Source organism: Pseudophryne corroboree, chromosome 2, assembly GCF_028390025.1.
Source record: "Pseudophryne corroboree isolate aPseCor3 chromosome 2, aPseCor3.hap2, whole genome shotgun sequence".
In the NCBI taxonomy this organism is placed as follows: Eukaryota; Metazoa; Chordata; class Amphibia; order Anura; family Myobatrachidae; genus Pseudophryne; species Pseudophryne corroboree.
This window is the reverse complement of record NC_086445.1, coordinates 341,832,400-341,842,779: the sequence shown is the minus strand read 5'-3', so window position 1 is coordinate 341,842,779 and position 10,380 is coordinate 341,832,400.

Sequence of the window (10,380 nt, the reverse complement as noted above, 5' to 3'; positions counted from 1 at the left end):
AGCAATTTTCATTCCGGGAGTGGACAACTGGGAAGAACACTTCCTCAGCAGACACGATCTCCATCCAGGAGAGTGGGGCCTCCACCAATATGTCTTCGCAGAGGTGACGAGTCTTTGGGGAGTTCCTCAAGTAGACATGATGGCATCTCATCTAAACAAGAAGCTTCAGAGATATTGTTCCAGGTCGAGAGACCCTCAAGCAATGGCAGTGGATACACTGGTGACCCAGTGGGTGTTTCGGTCGGTATACGTTTTCCCTCCACTTCCACTGATTCCAAAAGTTCTCAAAATAATAATAATAACAAGAGTTTGAGCAATCTTCATTGCCCCAGACTGGCCAAGGAGGGCTTGATATCCAGATCTTCAGGAGTTGCTCATAGAAGATCCTCGGCCTCTTCCTCCTCGAGAGGACCTACTACAGCAGGGGCCGTGTGTGTATCAAGACTTACCACGGCTACGTTTGACGGCATGGCTGTTGAGCGTCGGATCCTAGCCCGAAAGGGTATTTCCAAGGAAGTCATCCCCACTCTTACTCAGGCCAGGAAAGGAGTAACTTCTAAACATTACCTCTGTATTTGGAGAAAATATGTGTCTTGGTGTGAATCCAAGAAGGCTCCTATGGAAGAGTTTGAGTTGGGACATTTTCTCCATTTTCTGCAGGCTGGTGTGGATGCAGGCCTTAGATTGGGGTCAATCAAGATCCAGATTTCGGCCTTATCAGTTTTCTTTCAAAAACAATTGGCCTCCTTTCCAGAAGTTCAGGCGTTCGTGAAAGGGGTTCTGCACATCCAGCCTCCATTTGTGCCTCCAGTGGCACCATGGGACCTTAATGTGGTGTTGCAGTTCCTTCAATCGGGTTGGTTTGAGCCTCTACAAGAAATAGAGTTGAAGTTTCTCACTTGGAAAGTGGTGATGCTTTTGGCGTTGGCATCCGCAAAGCGGGTGTCTGAATTGGGGGCCTTGTCCCACAAGAGCCCTTACCTGATCTTCCATGAAGATAGGGCAGAGTTGAGAACTCGTCAACATTTTCTTCCAAAGGTGGTTTCCTCTTTCCACATAAACCAACCTATTGTGGTGCCAGTTGCTACTGACACGTTCGCTGAGTCAAAGTCTCTAAATGTGGTTAGAGCTTTGAAGATTTATGTCGCTAGAACAGCTCGAATACGGAAAACAGAGGTTTTGTTTGTCCTGTATGCTCCCAACAAGATTGGGTGTCCTGCTTCCAAACAGACAATTGCGCGCTGGATCAGAGGTATGATTCAGCAAGCTCATTCTACGGCTGGATTGCCGTTACCGATGTCGGTGAAGGCCCATTCTACTAGGAAGGTGGGCTCCTCCTGGGCGGCTGCCCGGGGGGTCTCGGCATTACAACTTTGCTGAGCAGCTACTTGGTCAGGGTCAAACACATTTGCAAAATTATACAAGTTTGACACCTTGGCCGATGAGGACCTAAAGTTTGGTCAATCGGTGCTGCAGGGTCATCCGCACTCTCCCGCCCGTACTGGAGCTTTGGTATAGACCCCATGGTCTTGATGTCGTCCCCAGCATCCTCTAGGACGTATGAGAAAATAGGATTTTGATAACCTACCGGTAAATCCTTTTCTCCTAGTCCGTAGAGGATGCTGGGCGCCCGTAAGAGTGCGTACTTTACCTGCAGTTTAGTTATTACAGTTACACAAGTTGTGTTATCTTGGTTTCAGCATGTTGCTGCAATTAGTTCATGCCTGTTGGTGTGTGTTATGTTGAATGCCATGTGTGCGGCATGGTTGAGGGTGTGAGTTGGTAGATATCTCACCACTAGTTAAGTAATTCCTTTCCTCGAAATGTCAGTCTCCCTGGGCACAGTTCCTACAACTGAGGTCGGGAGGAGGGGCATAGAGGCAGGAGCCAGTTCACACCCAATGAAAAGTCTTTAGAGTGCCCATGTCTCCTGCGGATCCCGTCTATACCCCCATGGTCTTGATGTCGTCCCCAGCATCCTCTACGGACTAGGAGAAAAGGATTTACCGGTAGGTTATCAAAATCCTATTTTACGACAAAGATTGAATTATGTAGAATTTATTTTTATGGTAGGTGGGGAGTGGACAGAACTGCTTTATACTTCAAGTAGATTGTAATATCCATCATGCGCATGATGTTATAAGTACAGTACCTCAATTCAGGATGATGGTTCATTTACCAATTAGATTTTTATGATAGGTACGTGTAATATAAAGCAGTCCTGTCCACTCTTCTCCTATCATAAAAATAAATCCCATAGTGTACTTTAAAAATATAGCTAAAGGAGGAGATAGCAAAACTGCATGCTGAGATTTGTAGGATGTCTGTGTCTTTGAAGCCTCCACTGCCTCAGAGAGCCACCAGAAGACATTCTGCCTGGACTACTGTGGGCTCTCAAGGGCATAGAATAGATTTCCAGAGGGACACAGACACCTCCCGCAAGCGGTGACACTGCAAAACTCGTATGCTACTCTTGCAGGGCTGGAAGATACAACTAATAGAGGCACTACAGAACAGGAGGATATGGGGACTTCTACCAACTATAGGAACAGGAAATGGAACAGGAAAATTGCATCTCCAAAAAGGACTGCACTTCTCTTGGGAGATTCCATTATTAGAGGAATACATCTGGGAAAAGCAAATGAAGTAGAGAAAGAAGTAAGGTGCTTACCTGGAGCCACAGCACCAAGGGATAAAAAGTGCATGCTAAGAATTGTAAAGGCAGCAAGAAAAGATGGGGAGGTGGATGTCATTGTCCACCTAGGGACAAATGACCTGGCAAATGCTGAACTCATGGCCGTAAAAGATGAATTTAGGAAGTTAGGCACTGCTCTGAAGCAGGTGGCAACCACTGTCTTTTTCAGAAGTATTGCCAGTACACAGAGGGGAAGACAGAACTCATTGCATCAGAAACTTCAATGTTTGGCTAAGGACATGGTGCAATGAGGAGAGATTTGGATTTATAGGCCACAGTCACACCATCTGGCAAGATAGGAGCTTATACAAAAGTGACGGCCTGCACCCATCTTCAAGGGGAACAAGAATACTAACTGAACAGTTTGGATGCTTCATCAAGAACTATTTAAACTAACAAAGGGGGGCAGTGAACCAAACAAGAATAAAGAAATCTGCTCCCCCAACACAGAGGTATTGTTTCTGCAGGCAAAGGGAATAGGAAGCATATCCACAGCAACAGAAGATCATTCAGATCAAAACCAAATAAAAATAGGCAGAGAGAAGAACATAGCTAGGAACAGAAAAAGCACAAACAAAACTCTAAAAGCTATGTGTGCAAATGCTAGGAGTTTAGGAAATAAAATCCCAGAACTAACTGCAATAATGACAAGGGATGATCTAGACATTGTGGCAATTACAGAGTCATGGTACAATGAAAATCATGACTGGGACATAGCTATACCGGGATATACTTTATTTAGGAAGGACAGAATTGGAAAAATCGGAGGAGGGGTAGCAATGTATGTAAAAAATACCATAAATACTACATTAATACAAAGTATTGAAGAAAAAACTGAGGCCCTTTGGGTGACCATAGAAACAGGGGAAAAGTTGATTATTCGTATTGGCGTGATATACAGGCCACCAGGTCAGGAAGAGGAACTCGACAAGAACCTATTGCAGGACATAACTAAAATGGCATTAAAAGGAGAGGTAATAATCATGGGAGACCTTAATCTTCCTGATGTAAACTGGGAGGAGTCTGTTGCTAGTTCCACTAGAAGTAGGAACATTTTAAATTCCCTTCAGGGAGCATCCCTCCACCAATTGGTGAGGGAGCCCACCCGGAAAGACGCAATATTAGACTTAATACTTAGAAATGGAGACAGATTATCGGACGTAAAAGTGGGTGAAAACCTGGGATCCAGTGATCATCAAGCAGTATGGTTCAGCATTAAGACAGAGACTGACTCGTCCCATACAAAAACAAAGGTGTTGGATTTTAGGAAGGCTGATTTTGTAGGGATGGGAAAATGTGTAAGTGATTCTTTGGCAGAGTGGAGGAACTTGGAAGCAGTGCAGGAGAGGTGGGAAACATTAAAATGTGCAATATTGAAGGCAACAGACCTTTGTATCAAAACTGTTGTGAAAAACACAAGGAAAAGGAAGCCAGTGTGGTTTGCAAAAGAAGTAGCAAATATTGTGAGAGCAAAAAAGATGGCTTTTAGGAAATATAAGCAGACACAAAATAATGAAGACAAAGAGATATATCTTGTTAGACAGAAGGAGACTAAGAAGGTAATCAGATGTGCAAAGGCACAAGCTGAGGAGAAAATGGCCCAGTCAGTGGGTAAAGGAGGCAAAACTTTTTTTTAGGTATATAAGCGACAGGAGAAAAACAAAAGGCAGAATTATAAAACTAAAGACGGACACTGGGAGTTTTGTTGAAGGAGACAATTTAATAGCAGATCATCTTAATGATTATTTTTGCTCAGTATTTACTACTGAAAGAGAGGGGAAGGGGCCACAGTTAAGTTGCAGGGATATTCAGGAAAATGAAACAAGTACATTTACAGAGGAGAAGGTTCTAACAGAACTCTCAAAGCTGAAAGTGGACAAATCTATGGGGCCAGATGGGATACATCCAAGGATACTAAAAGAACTTAAAGAGGTGCTGGTAGCACCATTGACAGAATTATTCAACCAGTCATTAGCTACAGGAGTAATTCCAGAGGACTGGAAAAGAGCAAACGTAGTCCCACTGCACAAAAGTGGAAGCAAGGAAGAGGCAAACAACTACAGACCAGTGAGTCTTACATCAGTAGTAGGGAAATTGATGGAAACTCTCTTAAAAGAAAGAGTTGTAGATTATCTCAAATCCGGCAATTTACAGGATCCTAAACAGCATGGATTCACTGGGGGGAGATCATGTCAAACAAATCTTATTGACTTTTTTGATTGTGTGACTAAAGTGATGGATAAAGGTGGAGCCATGGATATAGCTTATCTAGACTTTAGTAAGGCTTTTGACACTGTTCCACATCGCAGACTGCTAAATAAACTTGAAAGTTTGGGATTGGATATTAGGATTATTGAATGGATAAGATCTTGGTTGAAGGATAGAAAACAGAGAGTTGTGGTAAATGGAGTGCATTCACAGGAGGGAAATGTTACCAGTGGAGTACCCCAGGGATCTGTACTTGGACCAGTGCTTTTTAATATCTTTATTGGTGACATTGCAAATGGCATTAAAGGGAAAGCATGCCTTTTTGCAGATGACACAAAGGTATGCAACAGGGTAGACACACCAGGTGGGGTAAAACAAATGATTGAGGATCTAGGTAGACTAGAGGAATGATCAAGAGTTTGGAAATTAGAGTTTAATGCCAAAAAATGCAAAATCATGCACTTGGGTCTCAAAAATCCTAAAGCTAAATATAGTATTAATGGCACTATACTGGAAACTACTGAGGAGGAAAGGGATCTAGGAGTCACTATTTCAGATTACTTAAAGGCAGGTAAGCAATGTAACAAGGCAATGAGGAAGGCTAGTCAGATGCTTGGCTGCATTGGGAGAGGAATCAGCAGCAGAAAGAAAGAAGTAATAATGCCACTGTATAGGTCATTGGTACGGCCTCATCTAGAATACTGTATTCAGTTCTGGAGGCCATATCTTCAAAAGGATATTAATACATTAGAAACTGTACAAAGGAGGGCAACTAAAATGGTGCATGGCCTACATCACAAAACATACCCAGAAAGACTAAGAAATCTCAATATGTATAGTTTGGAGCAGAGAAGGGAAAGGGGGGACATGATAGAAACTTTCAAATATATCAAGGGTTTTAACAAAGTCCAGGAGGGAAACATTCTCCAAATGAAGAGAAGCAATAGGACACGAGGACATGCACTGAGGCTGGAGGGGGAGAGGTTCAGGGGAAATTTGCGGAAAAATTATTTCACAGAAAGGGTAGTGGACAAGTGGAATAGCCTCCCATCAGAGGTGGTAGAGGCTAAGACAGTAGAGCAATTTAAACATGCATGGGATAGACATAAGGATATCCTTACAAAGAAATAAGGATCAAATAAGGTTAGAGATAAAAATAATGTAAAAAAAAAAAAAAGGGGCAGACTAGATGGGCCAAGTGGTTCTTATCTGCCGACAAATTCTATGTTTCTAATTGTTAATAAATAAAGTGGCATACTCCACCTTAGGGAGCATGTTTACTGTATATATATCAACTAATTTACATTAATATCAATGTTTATTAAAAAACACACAGATATAAACTCAGTATACACTCACACATGAGTGAATAGTATAATCACATCACTGTCATTAACTTTACAAACAATAATGTACCAGTCTTCAATAGAAATTGATCGAATGGAGCTTCCGGTTATTATTTTAAATGGGACTTTGTATATGTGTATGACACAGCAATTATGTTTAGTGTGGTGGCATTCTAATTTGCCGATGTCCAGTTATTTCTCTGCAATCTGCAAAGTAACAACACCACCGCACTCTCCTAAGCATCTGTGTAAGAGCACAACTATCCCCCTCTTAGCCCCAAACATATTGTGGTATCTTGGCAATAAAATACATTTATGTGAGGTGGAGCATAGCGCCGGATGCTATATATTAAAAAAAACAGGCGTTCTCCCTCTTATTGATACTACTAACAAGCTGATACACGGTGCTAACAACATCTCAAGCAAAAGGATCAAGCATAGCACATGCAGGAAAGTGCTCTCCCCAAGGCAATGCATTCAGCAAGAAAGAAAAACTTTTCTTTCAAATTTAAAGGGGCATACACATATATCATATATTTGGGCAGTACGGATGGTATAATGGTTAGCATTACTGCCTCACAGCACTGAGGTCATGGGTTCAATTCCCACCATGGCCCTAACTTTGCGGAGATTGTATATTCTCCCCGTACTTGCGTGGGTTTCCTTCGGGTACTCCGATTTCCTCCCACAATCCAAAAATATACTGGTAGGTTAATTGGCTTCCAACAAAAATTAACCCGAGTGTGAATGTGTCTGTGTATACATGTGATAGGTAATGGACTACAAGAAAAGGATTTACCAGTAGGTATTAAAATCCTATTTTCCCTAGCATACATAAGGGATATTGGGGAATCTAGTTTGAGGGGGACGTCCCAAAGCTTCCAGAACGTGCGGGAATGTGCAGAGACTGCTGCAGCACCGCCTGCCCAAACTGGGTATCCTCTTTGGCCAGGGAATCAAATTTGTAGAACTTCACAACGGTGTTCTTTCCCGACCAGGTAGCAGCTCGGCATAGTTGCAAGGCCGAGACTCCACGGGCAGCCACCCAGGAAGAGTACACTGATCTTGTAGAGTGGGCCTTCTGAGACTTAGGAACAGGTAAGGCTGCCGACACATAGGCCTGTTGGATAGTAAGCCTAATCCAATGAGCAATGGGTTACTTTGAAGCAGGGCAACCCTTTTTCTGCACATCTTAGAGCACGAACAAGGAATCCATTTTTCTGACCCGAGCTGTGCGCTTGACATATATCTTCAAGGCACGCACAGCAGCCAATGCTTCCCGGAGGAGCAGAAACATCAGAACTGGATGGAACCACAAGAGGTTGATTCAGGTAAAACGCGGAGACAACCTTCGGCAGGAACTGCTGCCTAGTCCGGAGCTCCGCTCTGTCCTCGTAAAAGACCAAGTACGGACTTTTACACGATAAAGTCCCCAATTCTGAGACACGTCGAGAAGAAGCCAGGGCCAGTAACATCACTAATATAAGAAAACAGGTGGGTATACCAGTGCTGGCTGAATTACATAAATAATGAATGGACGGTTGGTTTAAAATTAAAGTAATCTGATTTTATTATCTAAAATAACGAAGAGAATAAAATACCGTCTCTAAAATATGCAGATGCAAAAATAATAAACAGTACATGGATTATTGCCACCAATAGAGATGTATATGTATATTGCAATACAAGAGAAGTTCCACTTCTGTACTCCAGTATGGTTCAGGAAACTTGGCTAGGACACTTTCCCATGTAAACAGTCCCTAGATATGCAATGGGTTTACCGGATATGTTGAAGCATAGATCCCATGATGTAGCATCAGCCTTAGGTGGAGTCCAATTATGGCTGGAGGGATGATTCGGAATTTAAAGTGCTGTAGTGCAAAGTCCCAAAATTGAGCAGGTGTCCAAAAGTGTGCCAAGATATAGCAGGAGTTAAAATCACAGCAGAGTGGAAAGGCTCAAGCTTCTTTTATCAGAAGATCATCCAGATAAGGGACAACATTGACGCCCTGGACGCGGAGTTGGAACATCATCTCCACCATCAACTTCATGAATACCCTCAGGGCTGTGGACAGGCCGAAGGGCAGTATCTGGAATTGGAAGTGATTGTCCAGAAGGGCAAACTGCAGGTAATCGGGATTTGGAGGTAGGCGTCCTTGATGTCCAAGAAGACCATAAATTCCTGTTCTTCCAGGCCTGCAATCACTGCGCGCAGGGTTTCCATCTTGAACACCTTCAAATAAGGATTCAAGGATTTTAGATTTAAAATAAGTCTGACTGAACCGTCCGGTTTTGGCACCACAAACAGGTTTGAGTAAAATCCCATGCCACGTTGCGGTATTGGTACTGGAATAATGACGTGGGACTGGACCAACTTTCGGATGGTCTGTTGCAACGTAACTTGCATATCCCCCAAAGCTGGTAAGCTTGATTTGAAAAATTGTTGCGGAGGAGTACTGTCGAACTCCAGCTTGTAGCCCTGACAAACGAGATCTCTGACCCAGGTATCCTGGCAGGAAGTCTCCCAGACGTGGCTGAAGTGACGCCGTTGAGCTCCCACCTCGAGATCCCCTCGGGGTGGCTAGGCACCGTCATGCTGAGGCCTTAGTGGATGCAGAGACAGTGGTGGACTGTTCCTGAGAGCTGGTGCTGGCAGGTATTCTGGACTTACCTGTGGTGCCTCTAGTCGCATTGGAGTCACCTCTGGCCTTAGATCAAAATCTGTGAGACTGAAAGGACTGGACAGATGGTCCTGGATAGGAGCGTCTCGCTGACGTGGGCCCCAGAGGGTAGAAATGTGGATTTCGCAGCCGTAACTTTGGAAATCCAGGAATCCAATTCAACCCCAAAGAGCCATTCTGCCAAAAAGGGGAGGGATTACACACTACGTTTGGATTCCGCGTCCGCTATCCACTGATGTAACCACAAGGCCCTGCGCGCCGACACTGCCATGGCAGAAGTCTGAGCATTAATGTTCCCCATCTCCTTGAGAATCACAGAGGACACGTGTAGTGTCCTGAATGTGTTTTAGGAGGGTTACCATAGTAACTAAGGGCATATTCCCCGAGAGGCCCCCCTGAATTTGAGTGGCCCAGGAATGAATGGCATGGGTCATCCAGCAAGAAAGAAGCCCGGGGCAGGCAGCACCGCCTTTGTAGACAGGCGAGAGATGGATACATCCACCCCAGGGGGTTCCTCCCAAATTTTACGACCTTCAGGAGCAAATGGGAAAGTGCGTAAAAACTTCTTGGACACTTGACATTTTTTGTCTGGATTTTTCCAGGCCTGTTTGAATAGGTCATCTAACTCTGTAGAGTCAGGGAAAGTGACAGTAGGCTTGTTTTGTACAAATAAAACAACTGCTGTGACGCCGCATCCTCTAGAGGGAACTTTAACACGTCCCTTATAGCCAGAATTAGGGGTTCAATACCCTGAGAAGAATCTGGACCCACACTAACGGGATCCAGGTCATCCCCATCCTCCTGTATATCATCATCTGTATCAGAGAGTAGAGCAGGTAAACCATGCTTCTGTGGACCTGCATGAGAGAGGGGGGGGCTGTGTAACATCTGCCCTAGCAGCTACTGTAAATCTGCAACAGCTTGTTGTAGTAGCTGAGTCTTCTGCACATTACCAGTGAGCTGGGATGACATATCTGACATCATAGTCTTAAGAGACCCTAACCAGTGGGGCTCCGGACCCTCTCCCCCAGCCCCTTCACTGATTTGTGAAGATTGCATTGTTCACATGAAACAGAATCAGTAGATAATGGAGAGAATCTAGTGTGATATACACTTCACAGTAAGCACAATAACATACACATACACACAGACAGTTATATTGCAAGCCTGCCCTACTGTATGTGAGAGGAGACACAGAGAGAGAGAGAGGACACCAGCACACCCTGAGCTGCACAGCGTGGCTGAGGAGTCATGAAGCGCTGTGGATGGCTGCAGTAAGCAGAGGAAGGCGCCAAAATGCTTCAGGTCCTGCTCTGATATAGCTCCGCCCCCTCCAATGGCGCCAGAGTTACACTAATATATTACACTGGCAAAGTCTCCTTTTTAGCTGAAAACATCACAACAAGTGCTAGGCAAGCTTTTGTGCAAGTTCCACATGGGGGATCTTAGT